The following is an 11,794-nucleotide window of genomic DNA, read 5'->3' as shown; positions in this document are numbered from 1 at the left end:
AGGAGCTTGGAAGTCTTCCTTCCTCTTGAATTTTTTGAAATAGTTTGAGAAGGATAGGAGTTAGTTCTTCTTTGAATATTTGGTAGAATTTACTTGTGAAGCCATCGGGCCCTGGAGTTTTCTCTGTTGGGAGTTTTTTGAAAACTGTTTCGATCTCCTTTGTTGTGATCAGTCTGTTTAGGTTTTCTGATTCTTCCAGATTGAGTTTTGGAAGATTGTATGTTGCAAGGAATTTTTCCATTTCATCTAGGTTGTCTAGTTTTTTGGCATACAGTTCTTCATAGTATTTTCTTACATTATTTTGTATTTCTGTTGTGTCAGTTGTTATTTCTCCTCTCTCATTTCTAATTTTATTTACTTGAGTCCTCTCTCTCTTTTTCTTAGTGAGTCTAGTTAAAGGTTCATCAATTTTGTTTACCTTTTCAAAGAAACAGCTCCTAGTTTCATTGATCCTCTGTACTGTTTCTTTAGCCTCTATGTCATTTATTTCTGCTCTGATCTTTATTATTTCCTTCCTTCTAGTACATTTGGGCTTTACTTGCTGTTCTTTTTCTAATTCTTTTAGATGCAGGGTTAAGTTGTTTATTTGAGCTTTTTCTAGCTTCTGAAAGTGTGCCTGTAGTGCTATGAACTTCCCTCTCATCACTGCTTTCGCTGTGTCCCATAAATTTTGAGTTGTTGTATGCTCATTGTCATTCGTTTCTAGGAATTTTTTTATTTCTTCTTTGATATCATTCTTAATCCATTCATTATTTAACAACCTGCTATTTAGTTTCCATGTGTTTGAGAATTTTTGAGCTTTTCTGTTGTGATTCATTTCTAGTTTCATGCCATTGTGATTGGAGAAAGTGCTTGATATGATTTTTCTTAAATGTGTTGAAAGCACTTTTGTGCCATAACACGTGGTCTATCTTAGAGAATGTACCATGAGCACTTGAAAAGAATGTATATTCTGCTGCTTTAGGGTGAAAGGTTCTGAAGATATCTATTAAATCGAGTTGATCTAGTGTTTCCAAAAAGTCTGCTGTTTCTTTGTTAATTTTATTTCTTGCGAATCTATCTAGTGATGTTAGTGGGGTATTGAAATCCCCTACTATTATAGTATTGCTGTTGATCTCGCCCTTTAAATCCATCAAAGTCTGCTTTATATATTTGGGTGCTCCTACATTAGGTGCATAGATATTTATAATACTTATAACTTCCTGTTGGATTACTCTCTTTATCATTATGTAGTGGCCATCTTTATCTCTTACTATATTCTTTGTTTTAAAGTCCAATTTGTCTGATATAAGTATTGCTACCCCAGCTTTTTTTTTCATTTCCATTTGCATGAAATGTTTTTTACCATCCTTTTACCCTCAATCTATGTGTGTCTTTTGTTCTAAGGTGTGTCTCTTGTAGACAACATATTTATGGGTCCTGTTTTCTTATCCACACAGCTACCCTATGTCTTTTGATTGGATCATTTAATCCATTTACATTTAAGGTTATTATTGATATGTAGTTGTTTATTGTCATTTTCTTCTTTAAAGGTGTATTCCTTTTTTTGCTATATTCTTTTCACACTTTGATCTGTTTACAACAGGCCCCTTAACATTTCCTGCAGCGTTGGTTTGGTTGTAATGAATTCCTTGAGTTGTTTTTTGGCTGGGAAGCTTTTTATTTCTCCTTCGATTTTAAACAATAGCCTTACTGGATAAAGTAGTCTTGGTTGTAGGTTCTTGTTCTGCATTACTTTGAATATTTCTTGCCATTCCCTTCTGGCCTCAAGTGTTTCTGTTGATAAGTCAGATGTCATCCTTATGGGGGCTCCTTTGTAGGTGATAACTTTTTTTTCTCTAGCAGCTTTTAGCATTTTCTCTTTATTGCTTAGCTTTGGTATTTTAATTATGATGTGTCTTGGTGTAGGTTTCTTTGGGTTTCTCTTTAATGGAGTCCTCTGTGCTTCTTGGACTTGTGAAAATTTCTCTTGCATTAATTTAGGGAAGTTTTCTGCTATGATATGATTGAACAAAGTCTCTATCCCTTGTTCTTTTTCTTCTTCTTCAGGAACCTCTATGATGCAGATGTTATTTCTCTTCATATTGTCACAGAGCTCTCTAAGAGTTTCCTCTGACTTTTTGAGTCTCTTTTCTCTTATCTTCTCTGTTTTCATGCCTTCATTCCAGTTGTCCTCTTACTCGCTGATTCGATCCTCTGCTCTATCTATCCTGTTTTTAATTCCTTCCATTGTGGTCTTTATTTCTGATATTGTATTTGTCATCTCTGACCGATTCTTTTTTATGCTTGCTATTTCTTTATTTAGGTTTTTATAATGACCATTCATTGTTGTTCTAAGATTCCTAAGCATCCTTACAATCATTATTTTGAACTGCACATCTGGAAGTTTGATTATTTCCATATCACTCAGTTCATCTCTCGAAGGTGTCTCTTGTGGTTTCATTTGGATTGCACTCCTTTGTCTTCTCATTGTCTGTTTTTGGGTGTTTTATTTGTAGAGTTGGTTGAGTCTAGGCTTGGTGTTGTCTGCCTCCAGTTTTCAATTGTGTTATTTCTAGGTCTTCTTGGGTTGGTATCAGCTGTTATCTGTAATCCACTTTCGGATTTGGGCAGCTTTGAAGTCTTGATTTGTTTGTTTTCTTAACAGGTGATAGTCTTGTTTACTGATCTCAGCAGGGGGCTTCCTTGAAACTGTATCCAGGAATGTGATGGGTGTAACCTGAGACTCTGAAGGCCTCTTTAGGCAGCGAATCTCACTGGGGGAAGGGTGTTTTCTCAGCTTCAGTAGGAGAAGGTGTATCTCAGATCTCCATGGAGACCTGAGTTACTGCCCCTCCTCCCCACTTCTTGTTTTCAGCTGTGTCTTGTTGCGCTGATTGGAGCTGGAAAGATGTCTGGAGATCTCTGATTCAGAAGCACTTCAGCTCTCTTTTGTGAAAGGTTCAGTCCCTCCCCCAGCTATGGCCACCTCCAGCACGGATGAGTCAGCTTTTTTAGTTCGTTTCCTGCATTCCTTTGCCCGTCACAGTCTGTCCCTCTCCCTGTTTTTTCCACTGAGATAAGCTGGTCTTTTCAACACACCTCGCTCCGTGGTTGCCAGGCAAGTGGCTGTGAGTAGCAGTTTCTGCTCTTTTCCCTCTGTGAGATCCTCTCTGGGCTCTCAGCCTCACCCCCCCTTCCATTCCGGTAAGCAGAGGAGGTTCAGGTGCTCCCTACCAGGATTGTTGTGGTTTCTTCTTTTTTTCTTGTTTTTTGGGAGCTGTTCTTGCAGTTCAGAGTTGGTTTTTCATGCTGATTTTTCCTAAATTGATTTGTATTCCAGTTTTGTGGTGAGAGTTGGGCGTCTGGGCATCTGCCTACTCTGCTGCCATCTTTTTCTCCCTGAATATAGTATTTTTGGCTGGTAATTTCTCTCTTTCGGTACTTTGAATGGTTGGGTCCACACTCTTCTGGCTTGTAGAGCTTTGGCTGAGAGGTCTGATGATAACATTTTATAATATATATAATGTTCTTTCCATTGTATGTTATATATAAAATACTTCTTTATTCTAGCTACCTTTAGAAATCTTTCTTTGTCATTTATTTTTGGCAATTTTATTATGATACTCCTTGGAGAAGTTCTGTTTGTTTTGAGGTAACTTGGCATTGTATTTTTTTATTTGAGGATCTAACCCTTTCTATAAGATTTGAGAAGTTCTCTTCAATTATTGTTTAAATAAATTTTCCATTTTATTCTCTCACTTTTCTTCTTGTGATATACCAATTATTCTTATATTGTTTTTTTTTTTTGATGGAGTCAGATAATTCTTGTAGAGCTCTACCCTTTTTTATTTTCTGAGTCTCTTTCTTCTTCTCTCTGTTTCATGTTACTTGCCTGTCTTTGATATCCAGATTAAATCCTCTGTATAGCTTGTTCTCTCATCTAAACTTACTACCTCAGTTTTCTCTTCATGTATTGAGTTAATCATCTCTGTTTTTAAAGTTTTAATCTCCCTGGTAAGGTACTCATTTTGTTCATTATTGTGTTTTTTTATCTCATTAAATGACCTACCAGTGTTTTATCTCTTCTCATTTAATATTTTCAGAGCTTCAATTTTTACTTTTATCATTTATCTCAGAGGTTTTCTGGTGATTGAGATTGCTTTCTTGAGATTTTTAATTTTCTTTTTGAGCTATGTCTCTTTGCTGTTTAACTATGGTATTCTATTCTTTTTCTTAGTGGAATTTGAGAGTGCTGTTGTTTAGAACTCTAATCAAATACAACTAGAAAAGTAAAAAATAAAAGTACAATAAAAGTTTAACCTGTTAAATTTAATTATTTAAATAAATATAAATTAATTAAAAAGAAAAACATACAATGAAAAATATAAAAATTTTAAAAATAATAAAGGGTGAAAAAAGGGACTCTAGAGAAAAAAATCAATATAAGTAATAAAAAACACACAAAACATCCATATAAAATAAGAATAAAAATATAGAAATTAAAGAAAATGAAATTCAATACAAAACAAAGATTTCAGTTTTGAGAGGTTGTTCTTTTTTTTTTTTTTTCAAGTTTGTGATACTATAATAGTACAAGTTTTGGATCTCTGAAATTCTGGGGCTGACCTCAACCTAGATGTTTCTATTGCAATGTTGTAGGTGGGGCTCTAGTCATTTTGGTGGATAGGGCATTTTTTAGGGCTTTATTAATGGTAATTTCAGGCTTCTGGTTGCTCTTCACACATCTCAGTAGACCAGGGGATCATTCACAGAGGAACTCTGTTCTTCAGGGGAGAAAGTGGTGCTAGACAGTTAGCTATGAGGTCTGTCTCTACCCCTTTCCATACCTGAGAGATGAAGGAGGAAGGATATTGAGGTTGGGGGAATGCTGTTTAATTTTCTTTGTTTCTGTGCTGAGTATGAGCTGCTTGAAGACCAAGGGAACACTGGTTCTGACCTCCTGTTCTTCCACTTCTTTGGTTTAATATCTGCCCATCCCTCAATCTCATCACTCCTCTTGGCAGAAGAGGATCCAGTCACTTGGGACTTTTCCCCTCTGCAGAGGTCCAGCAAAGAAATAACTAAATTGTCTAGTCTTCTCCTCTCTCTAGAGCCCCTGCAGATAAAACCCCTGGAAGTGTGAGCTTCCCTCCTCTCTGGAGGCCCAGCAGACAAAAGCCTAGATAGTCAGGCCTGTGTTCTCTCTGGAGCCATTCACAAGTGAGTATTATTTTCTGCCCCACTTCTCAACACTTTCCACCTTCAGTCTATTTGTTGCATAAATCTTTCAGGCAAGCTTGCAAACCCACCTGGGGTTGCTCTGCTGCATTATAAGTGTTCAATTTGTTAAAATTCCAAGCATAGGGATGAGGGGCATCTCTTATGCTGCCATTACTTTGATGTCATCTCTGTCTTAGCTTTTATAGAGGCTTCTGGGAACATGTATTTTCATATTTATCTTGCTCCATCTCATAATTTCTGGTAACCACTGTACTTGTAAAATCATTTTGATTAATAAGATTTTGCTTATTCATATGTAGTGATGGAAGATATCAATATATATTCTTTTTCAATTGAAAACAGATGACATAACAATTGAGCAAAATGTAAGATTATAGTAAACCTATCATTTTTTTTGGTTTATTTCAAATCAATTTTATTAGTTTGGTTTTCACTGGATTGACTGGTCACTTTAGCAACATACAGATAGTTCAACCTATTATGCTGTGTGAAAGATGACAGCAGAAAAAATGGATAAAAAGCAAAAAGTAATGAAAGACATTTACTTGACATTAAACTTGGTTATATAATTTACAAAAAAGTAATGATTCAGCAGCTAATTTGTTTTAAAACTGGAATAATTATAACATATAAAACTGCTACTTCTTTTTGCCATACTTTTAGTCAATCAACCAGTTGTGTGACTTTTATGAAAGAAATAGGACTATTTAATTATATCTTTTACTGCATTGACCAAATATATTGACTTAATGTAAATCTAGTTTAAAAACATTTTTTCAGGATCCAGTAGCCTAAACAACTTTATCAACCTTTTCTTGCCTTTTTAGGTTAAAGTGAAAAGAAAGGAAAGGCCTTATTCAAGTAATCGTACCATTGTACAATAAAGTCTAACACATTGATACAAACCCTAGAAGTCATGACTATATTGGAACAAAAAACTCATTATTATATAAGTACTTTTGGAAACAACTTTAAGCCCTAAAACAACAAATGTGCCCAAAATAATGCAGGGGGGGGGGAGAGAGAGAGAAATACTGGGTAGTACTGCTATAGCAGCCTATTGTGAGAACTTCTTCTTTAGTGTACGAACTGAAATTTTTTGTGATCTACAACTTCTTGGTGCTTGTCACACAATATGAATAAAATTAAAACACCAGATATGGTTTCTATAATATAATATGGCAATTCTTCTTCAAATCTTATTTTACATGCAATCTCCCTCTTTGAAAGTATGTACTTATGTGTAATAGACACTCAAATCCCATGTTAAGGTGATTCCTTCCCATGATAAAAATTATCTTTTATTATGAAAATACTTGATCATTTTAGAACTACAATTGCATAAATTATTCTTATTTATACTTACAATGTCTTATTTTAAAGTATTTTACATATAATACATATTATTTCTTAAATATTATTTTTAGAAATATTAAAATTCTAGTACAGGTTTTTTTGTAAAAAGGATAAATTGGAATTGTTATTTATTCCCTTCTCCTGTTTTTTTGCCTTCTCTTCAAAGGGTGTGTTTTCACAACCATTTTGACCATTTTTGCTCCCAGTACTCATACAAATTTATGAACTTAGCATTTCTGTTTTCCTTGAGCATTATGGCTAAGATGGTAATTCCTTTTCTCGTTTTTATGTTATTTTATATACATTAGGTAACGTACATAATCTTTTTCATTTTCATCTTGACCAACCAGCTCCCAATGACTTCTGACATGCCACATTCAAATAGTACCTGAAAGTGGCCCTCTTCCTACCTCTTCTGTTACATTCCTCTTTGCCTAACACTAACCCAGTCTTTTATTGAGTAGATGTTACTTTTCTTGACTAAATCTTCTAATTATTAATCCTGATTCCTCTTGGTGAAATTTTTCATGTCTTATCTAACTCTGTCGTGCAAAATATTCTCTCCAAAGGGATGTTGGGTAAAAAGAGAGGGAGAGTATCAAGAATGGCTAGGGTTACTGATGTCATACTGAAGCTAGGAATAAGTACTAATTTTTTTAATTTATTATTTTAATTTATGTTTACGTAAATTTATAAATTCAAGTGTCCCACTGAACACAACACCACCACCCCCTTATTCCATTTCAGTCTCCCCCTATGCCCCCTCCTTCCCAATGTCTTCCCCATTTTCTTGCAGGTATTGCTGTCCTGTTCTCTATAATGCTGTGTTATGTATATATAATTTCATTAATCTCTTTCCCTTCTCTGATTCCATCTTCTCTTCTACTTTTCCTCTGACCATCTCAGGGATATTGGTCTATAGTTCTTTTTCTTTGTAGTGTCTTTGCCTGGTTTTGGAATCAGTATTATGCTTGCATCATAAAAGGAGTTTGGAAGTATTCCCTCCTCTTGAATTTTTTAAATAGCTTGAGAAGTATAGAAGTTAGTTCTTTGAATATTTGTTAAAATTCACTAGTGAAGCCATCTGGCACAGCACTTTTGTCTTTTGGGAATTTTTTGATAACTGTTTCAATCTCATTTGATGAATCTGGTCTGTTTAGGCTTTCTGATTCTTCTATATTAATTTTTGAAAGATTATATGTTTTGATGAATTTGTCCATTTTACTGACGTTGTCTAATTTTATGCCATATAGTTTTTCATAGTATTTTCTTACAATCCTTTGTTTCTCTGTTGTGTCAGTTGTTACTTCTCCTCTCTCATTTCTAATTTATTTATGTGAGCCCTCTCTCTTTTTTTATTGGTGAGTCTGGTTCAAGATTCATCATTTTTGTTTACCTTTCAAAGAACCAACTCTTGGTTTCATTGATCCTCTGTATTGTTTTTTTTAGCCTCTATGTCATTTATTTCCACTTTGGTCTTTATTATTTCCTTCCTTGTATTTCCTATGAGTTTTAGTTGCTGTTCTTTTTCTAGTTTTTTTAGATGCAAAGTTAAATTGTTTATTTGAGCTTTTTCTAGTTTCTTAAGGTATGCCTTTAGTGCTATGAACTTCCCTCTCAGGACTGCTTTTGCTGTGTCCCATAAATTTTAATTTGTCATATGTTTGTTTTCATTTGTTTTAAGGAAATTTTTTATTTCTTCTTTGATCTCATTGTTAATCCATTCGTTATTTAATAACATGCTATTTAGTTTATAAGTGTTTGAGTGATTTTCAGTTTTTCTATTGTAGTTGATTTCTAGTTACATGCCATAGAGATATGAGAAGATGCTTGATATATTTCAATCTTCTTAAATTTGTTAAGATTCATTCTGTGTTCTAGCATGTGGTCTATCCTAGAGAATGTACCATAAGCACTTGAAAACAATGTATATTCTGCTGCTTTAGGGTGAAAGGTTCTGAAGATATCTATTAAATCCAGTTGATCTAGTGTGTCCTTTAAGTCTGCTGTTTCTTTGTTAATTTACTTTCTTGAGAATCTATTCAGTGATGTTAGTGGGGTATTATCATACCTTACTATTATACTATTGCTGTTGATCTTGCCCCTTATGCCCATCAAAATCTGATTTATGTGTTTAGGTGCTCTTATATTAGGTGCATAAATATTTATAATGGTTATATCTTCCTTTTGGATTGCTCCCTTTATCATTATGTAGTGACCTTTTTTTTTCCTTTACTATAGCTTTTGTGTTAAAGTCTATTTTGGCTGATATAAGTATTGCTACCCCAGCATTTTTTTTCATTTCCATTTGCATAAAATATTTTTTCCATCCCTTTACTATCGGTCTATGTGTATCTTTTTTTTTTTGAGGTGTGTCTCTTATAGACAGCAATGTATGGGTCTTGTATTTTTATTCATGCAGCTACTCTACGTCTTTTGATTGGAGTATTTAATCCATTTACATTTAAGGTTATTATTAATATGTAGTTGCTTATTGCTATTTTATTCTTTTAATCTACTTTTCTCTTTTACTGGATTTTTTCCCCATTTGTTCTGTTTATAGCAGGCCCCTTAACATTTCTTATAGCATTGGTTTGGTTGTAATGAATTCCTAATTTCTTTTTTTTTTCTGGGAAGCTTTTTATTTCTTCTTCAATTTTAAATGATAGCCTTGCTGGATAGAGAAATCTTGGTTATATGCTCTTGTTTTGCAGTACTTTGCATATTTCTTGCCATTCCCTTCTGGCCTCTAATGTTTCATCGACAAGTCAGATGTCATCATTATGGGGGCTTCTCTGTATGTAATAGACTTTTTTTCTCTTACAGCTTTATTATTCTTCCTTTATCTCTTAATTTTTGTATTTTAATTATGATGTATCTTGGTGTTGGCCTTCTTGGGTTCATCTTTAATGGAAATCTCTGTGCTTCCTGAACTTATGTGACATTTTCTTTCATCAATTTAGGGAAGTTTTCAGCTATGATTTCTTCAATCAAATTCTCTATCTTTTGTTCTTTCTCTTCTCCTTCAGGAACCCCTATGATGCAGATGTTATTTGTCTTTATGTTGTTGCAGAGCTCTCTTAGTGTTTCCTCAGATCTTTTGAGCTCTTTTCTTTTTGCTGCTTTGCTTCCGTGCTTTCATTCAGCTTGTTCTCTAAATTGTTGATTTAATCCTCAGCTTCATCCATTCTGCTTTTAATTCCATCCAGTGTGATCTTCATTTCTGATATTCTATTTGTCATTTCTGACTGATGTTTTTATTATTTCAATATCCTTTTTTATACTTGTCATCTCTTTATTTAGTTGTTTGTTATGTCCATTCTTTGTTGCTCTAAGATCCTTGAGCTTCCTAACAATTATTTATTTTATTTTTTTTTTCTGTTCTCCTCTGCTTGGAGAGATGAGACCAGGTTGCTTTTCCCTGGAGCTCTGCGACTGTGGCATGGTAAAGAGAACCTTGGGATACACTAAGCTGGGTGGTAAAGGTAGATCTATAATAGAAGTTGGCAAAAGGGGGAAAGAGAGCTCTAAATTAGGAGTAGGTCCCAGCCTGAAATATGAGTGGGGCATTGAGGTAGGAGGGATAAAGAAAACACTATATATTAGGCAAAGCAGCAGAAAATAGGACTATCAACACCCACAACAGAGATCTTTGAGGGAAGAATAAAAAACCTGACTATTCAGGCAGAACATAGTTAAGTGGCTCTTGTGCAAATGAGATCAGTTTACCTGTTTCTTGGAAGAAATACCCTAGGCTCGTCCACAGTGTCGTAGATGGGGCTGACGTCCCTGGGCACCTTCAGCCTTCAGTGGCAAACCCCAGCTTTCTGGGCAAGGCTAGGTCATAGGTGGCTGGAACAGGGCTGAAAGAGACTGAACCCTCCCTTAGAGGAGCGAGGGGGAAGCCTACCTTCCAGTGTCCCTGTTTCCTCACAGCAGAGACATGTAAGCCTGGCAGGCTTTAGTTCAATGACCTTCCTTTCCACTATTGAAGCAGGACCCAGATGGCATCCTATGAGACCCCTTTGGGGCGTTGGAGCCTTTAAGGGTGTATCCTAAAAGCTGGTAGTTCCCCTGATCTCTATTGGGCTTTTTCTGCATCTAGGTATCTTAAAAGCCATGCTCAGAAGATCTCGCTGAGGGGTTTGAGGATCCCCACTCGCCTATATAAATCTTTTCCATATATCTGGAGCTATTTGGAAAAAGACAAAACAGTGTTATTAGCTGGATCTAGTAAAGAAGGTAGTAGTTTGCAGGCGAAAAAGATTTGGTGTCTCCTGTTCATCAGCATTCAAAAGAAATGTAATTTTTTTTTAACTCAGAAGCATGATATGGTAGACCCATAGGAGTTCCAGGATATGATTACCCCCTTTTAATTTTTTTTAATTGACCTTAAAATGTTTGCTGAGTACACTTTAATAATACCTTAACTTTAAAGATTGTAAGCATGACAGAATACAGTAAATGCTTTTGCTCCATATGCAGGAGCATTTTCAGTTTAGCCAGTTTAGGAAATCCAATAATAGAACAATGCATACAGACAATGAGTTATAACATGTTTAGCAGCCTCTCCTGTTCTGACAGAGGTTACTATAGATCCGGAATATGTATCCACTGTAATGTGGACGGACATACGACTGTTTGCCAAATGAAGGTATATGAGTAACATCCATCTGCCAAAGTTGTCCCGGTAGGGGTCCTTGAGGGTTAACTCCAAATGAAGGGGCAGCATAGGACCCCTTGGACAGGATTTCCCAATCTGCTATGCTGCTTCCCGAGAAAGTTGAAACTGTTTACATTGGGCTGCAGCTTTCTGTTGATGAATAGTATGAGACTGACTTGCTCTGTCTGTCACGGTAGTTCCATATAATTTTCTTTTGTGTAGCTTGATCAACAAGGGCATTCCTAGGCCCTAGCTTGTTGGCTCAGTGGTAGAGCCTTGGCCTGGTGTGAGCACACAGAAGAAGCGCCCATCTACTTCTCCACCCATCCCCCTCTCCCTCCTATCTGTCTCTCTCTTCCCTTCCCGCAGCCAAGGCTACACCGTAGCATAGCCATCCCAGGCACTAAGGATGGCCCCATGGCCTCTGCCTCAGTTGCTAGAATGGCTCTGGTTGCAACAGAGCAACACCCCAGATTGGCAGAGCATTCCCCCCTGGTAGGCATGCCAGGTGGATGCCGGTCAGGTGTGTGCGGGTGTCTGCTGACTGCCTCC

Source organism: Saccopteryx bilineata, chromosome X (genome assembly GCF_036850765.1).
Source record: "Saccopteryx bilineata isolate mSacBil1 chromosome X, mSacBil1_pri_phased_curated, whole genome shotgun sequence".
NCBI lineage: Eukaryota > Metazoa > Chordata > Mammalia > Chiroptera > Emballonuridae > Saccopteryx > Saccopteryx bilineata.
Note: the sequence above shows the minus strand (reverse complement) of the source record.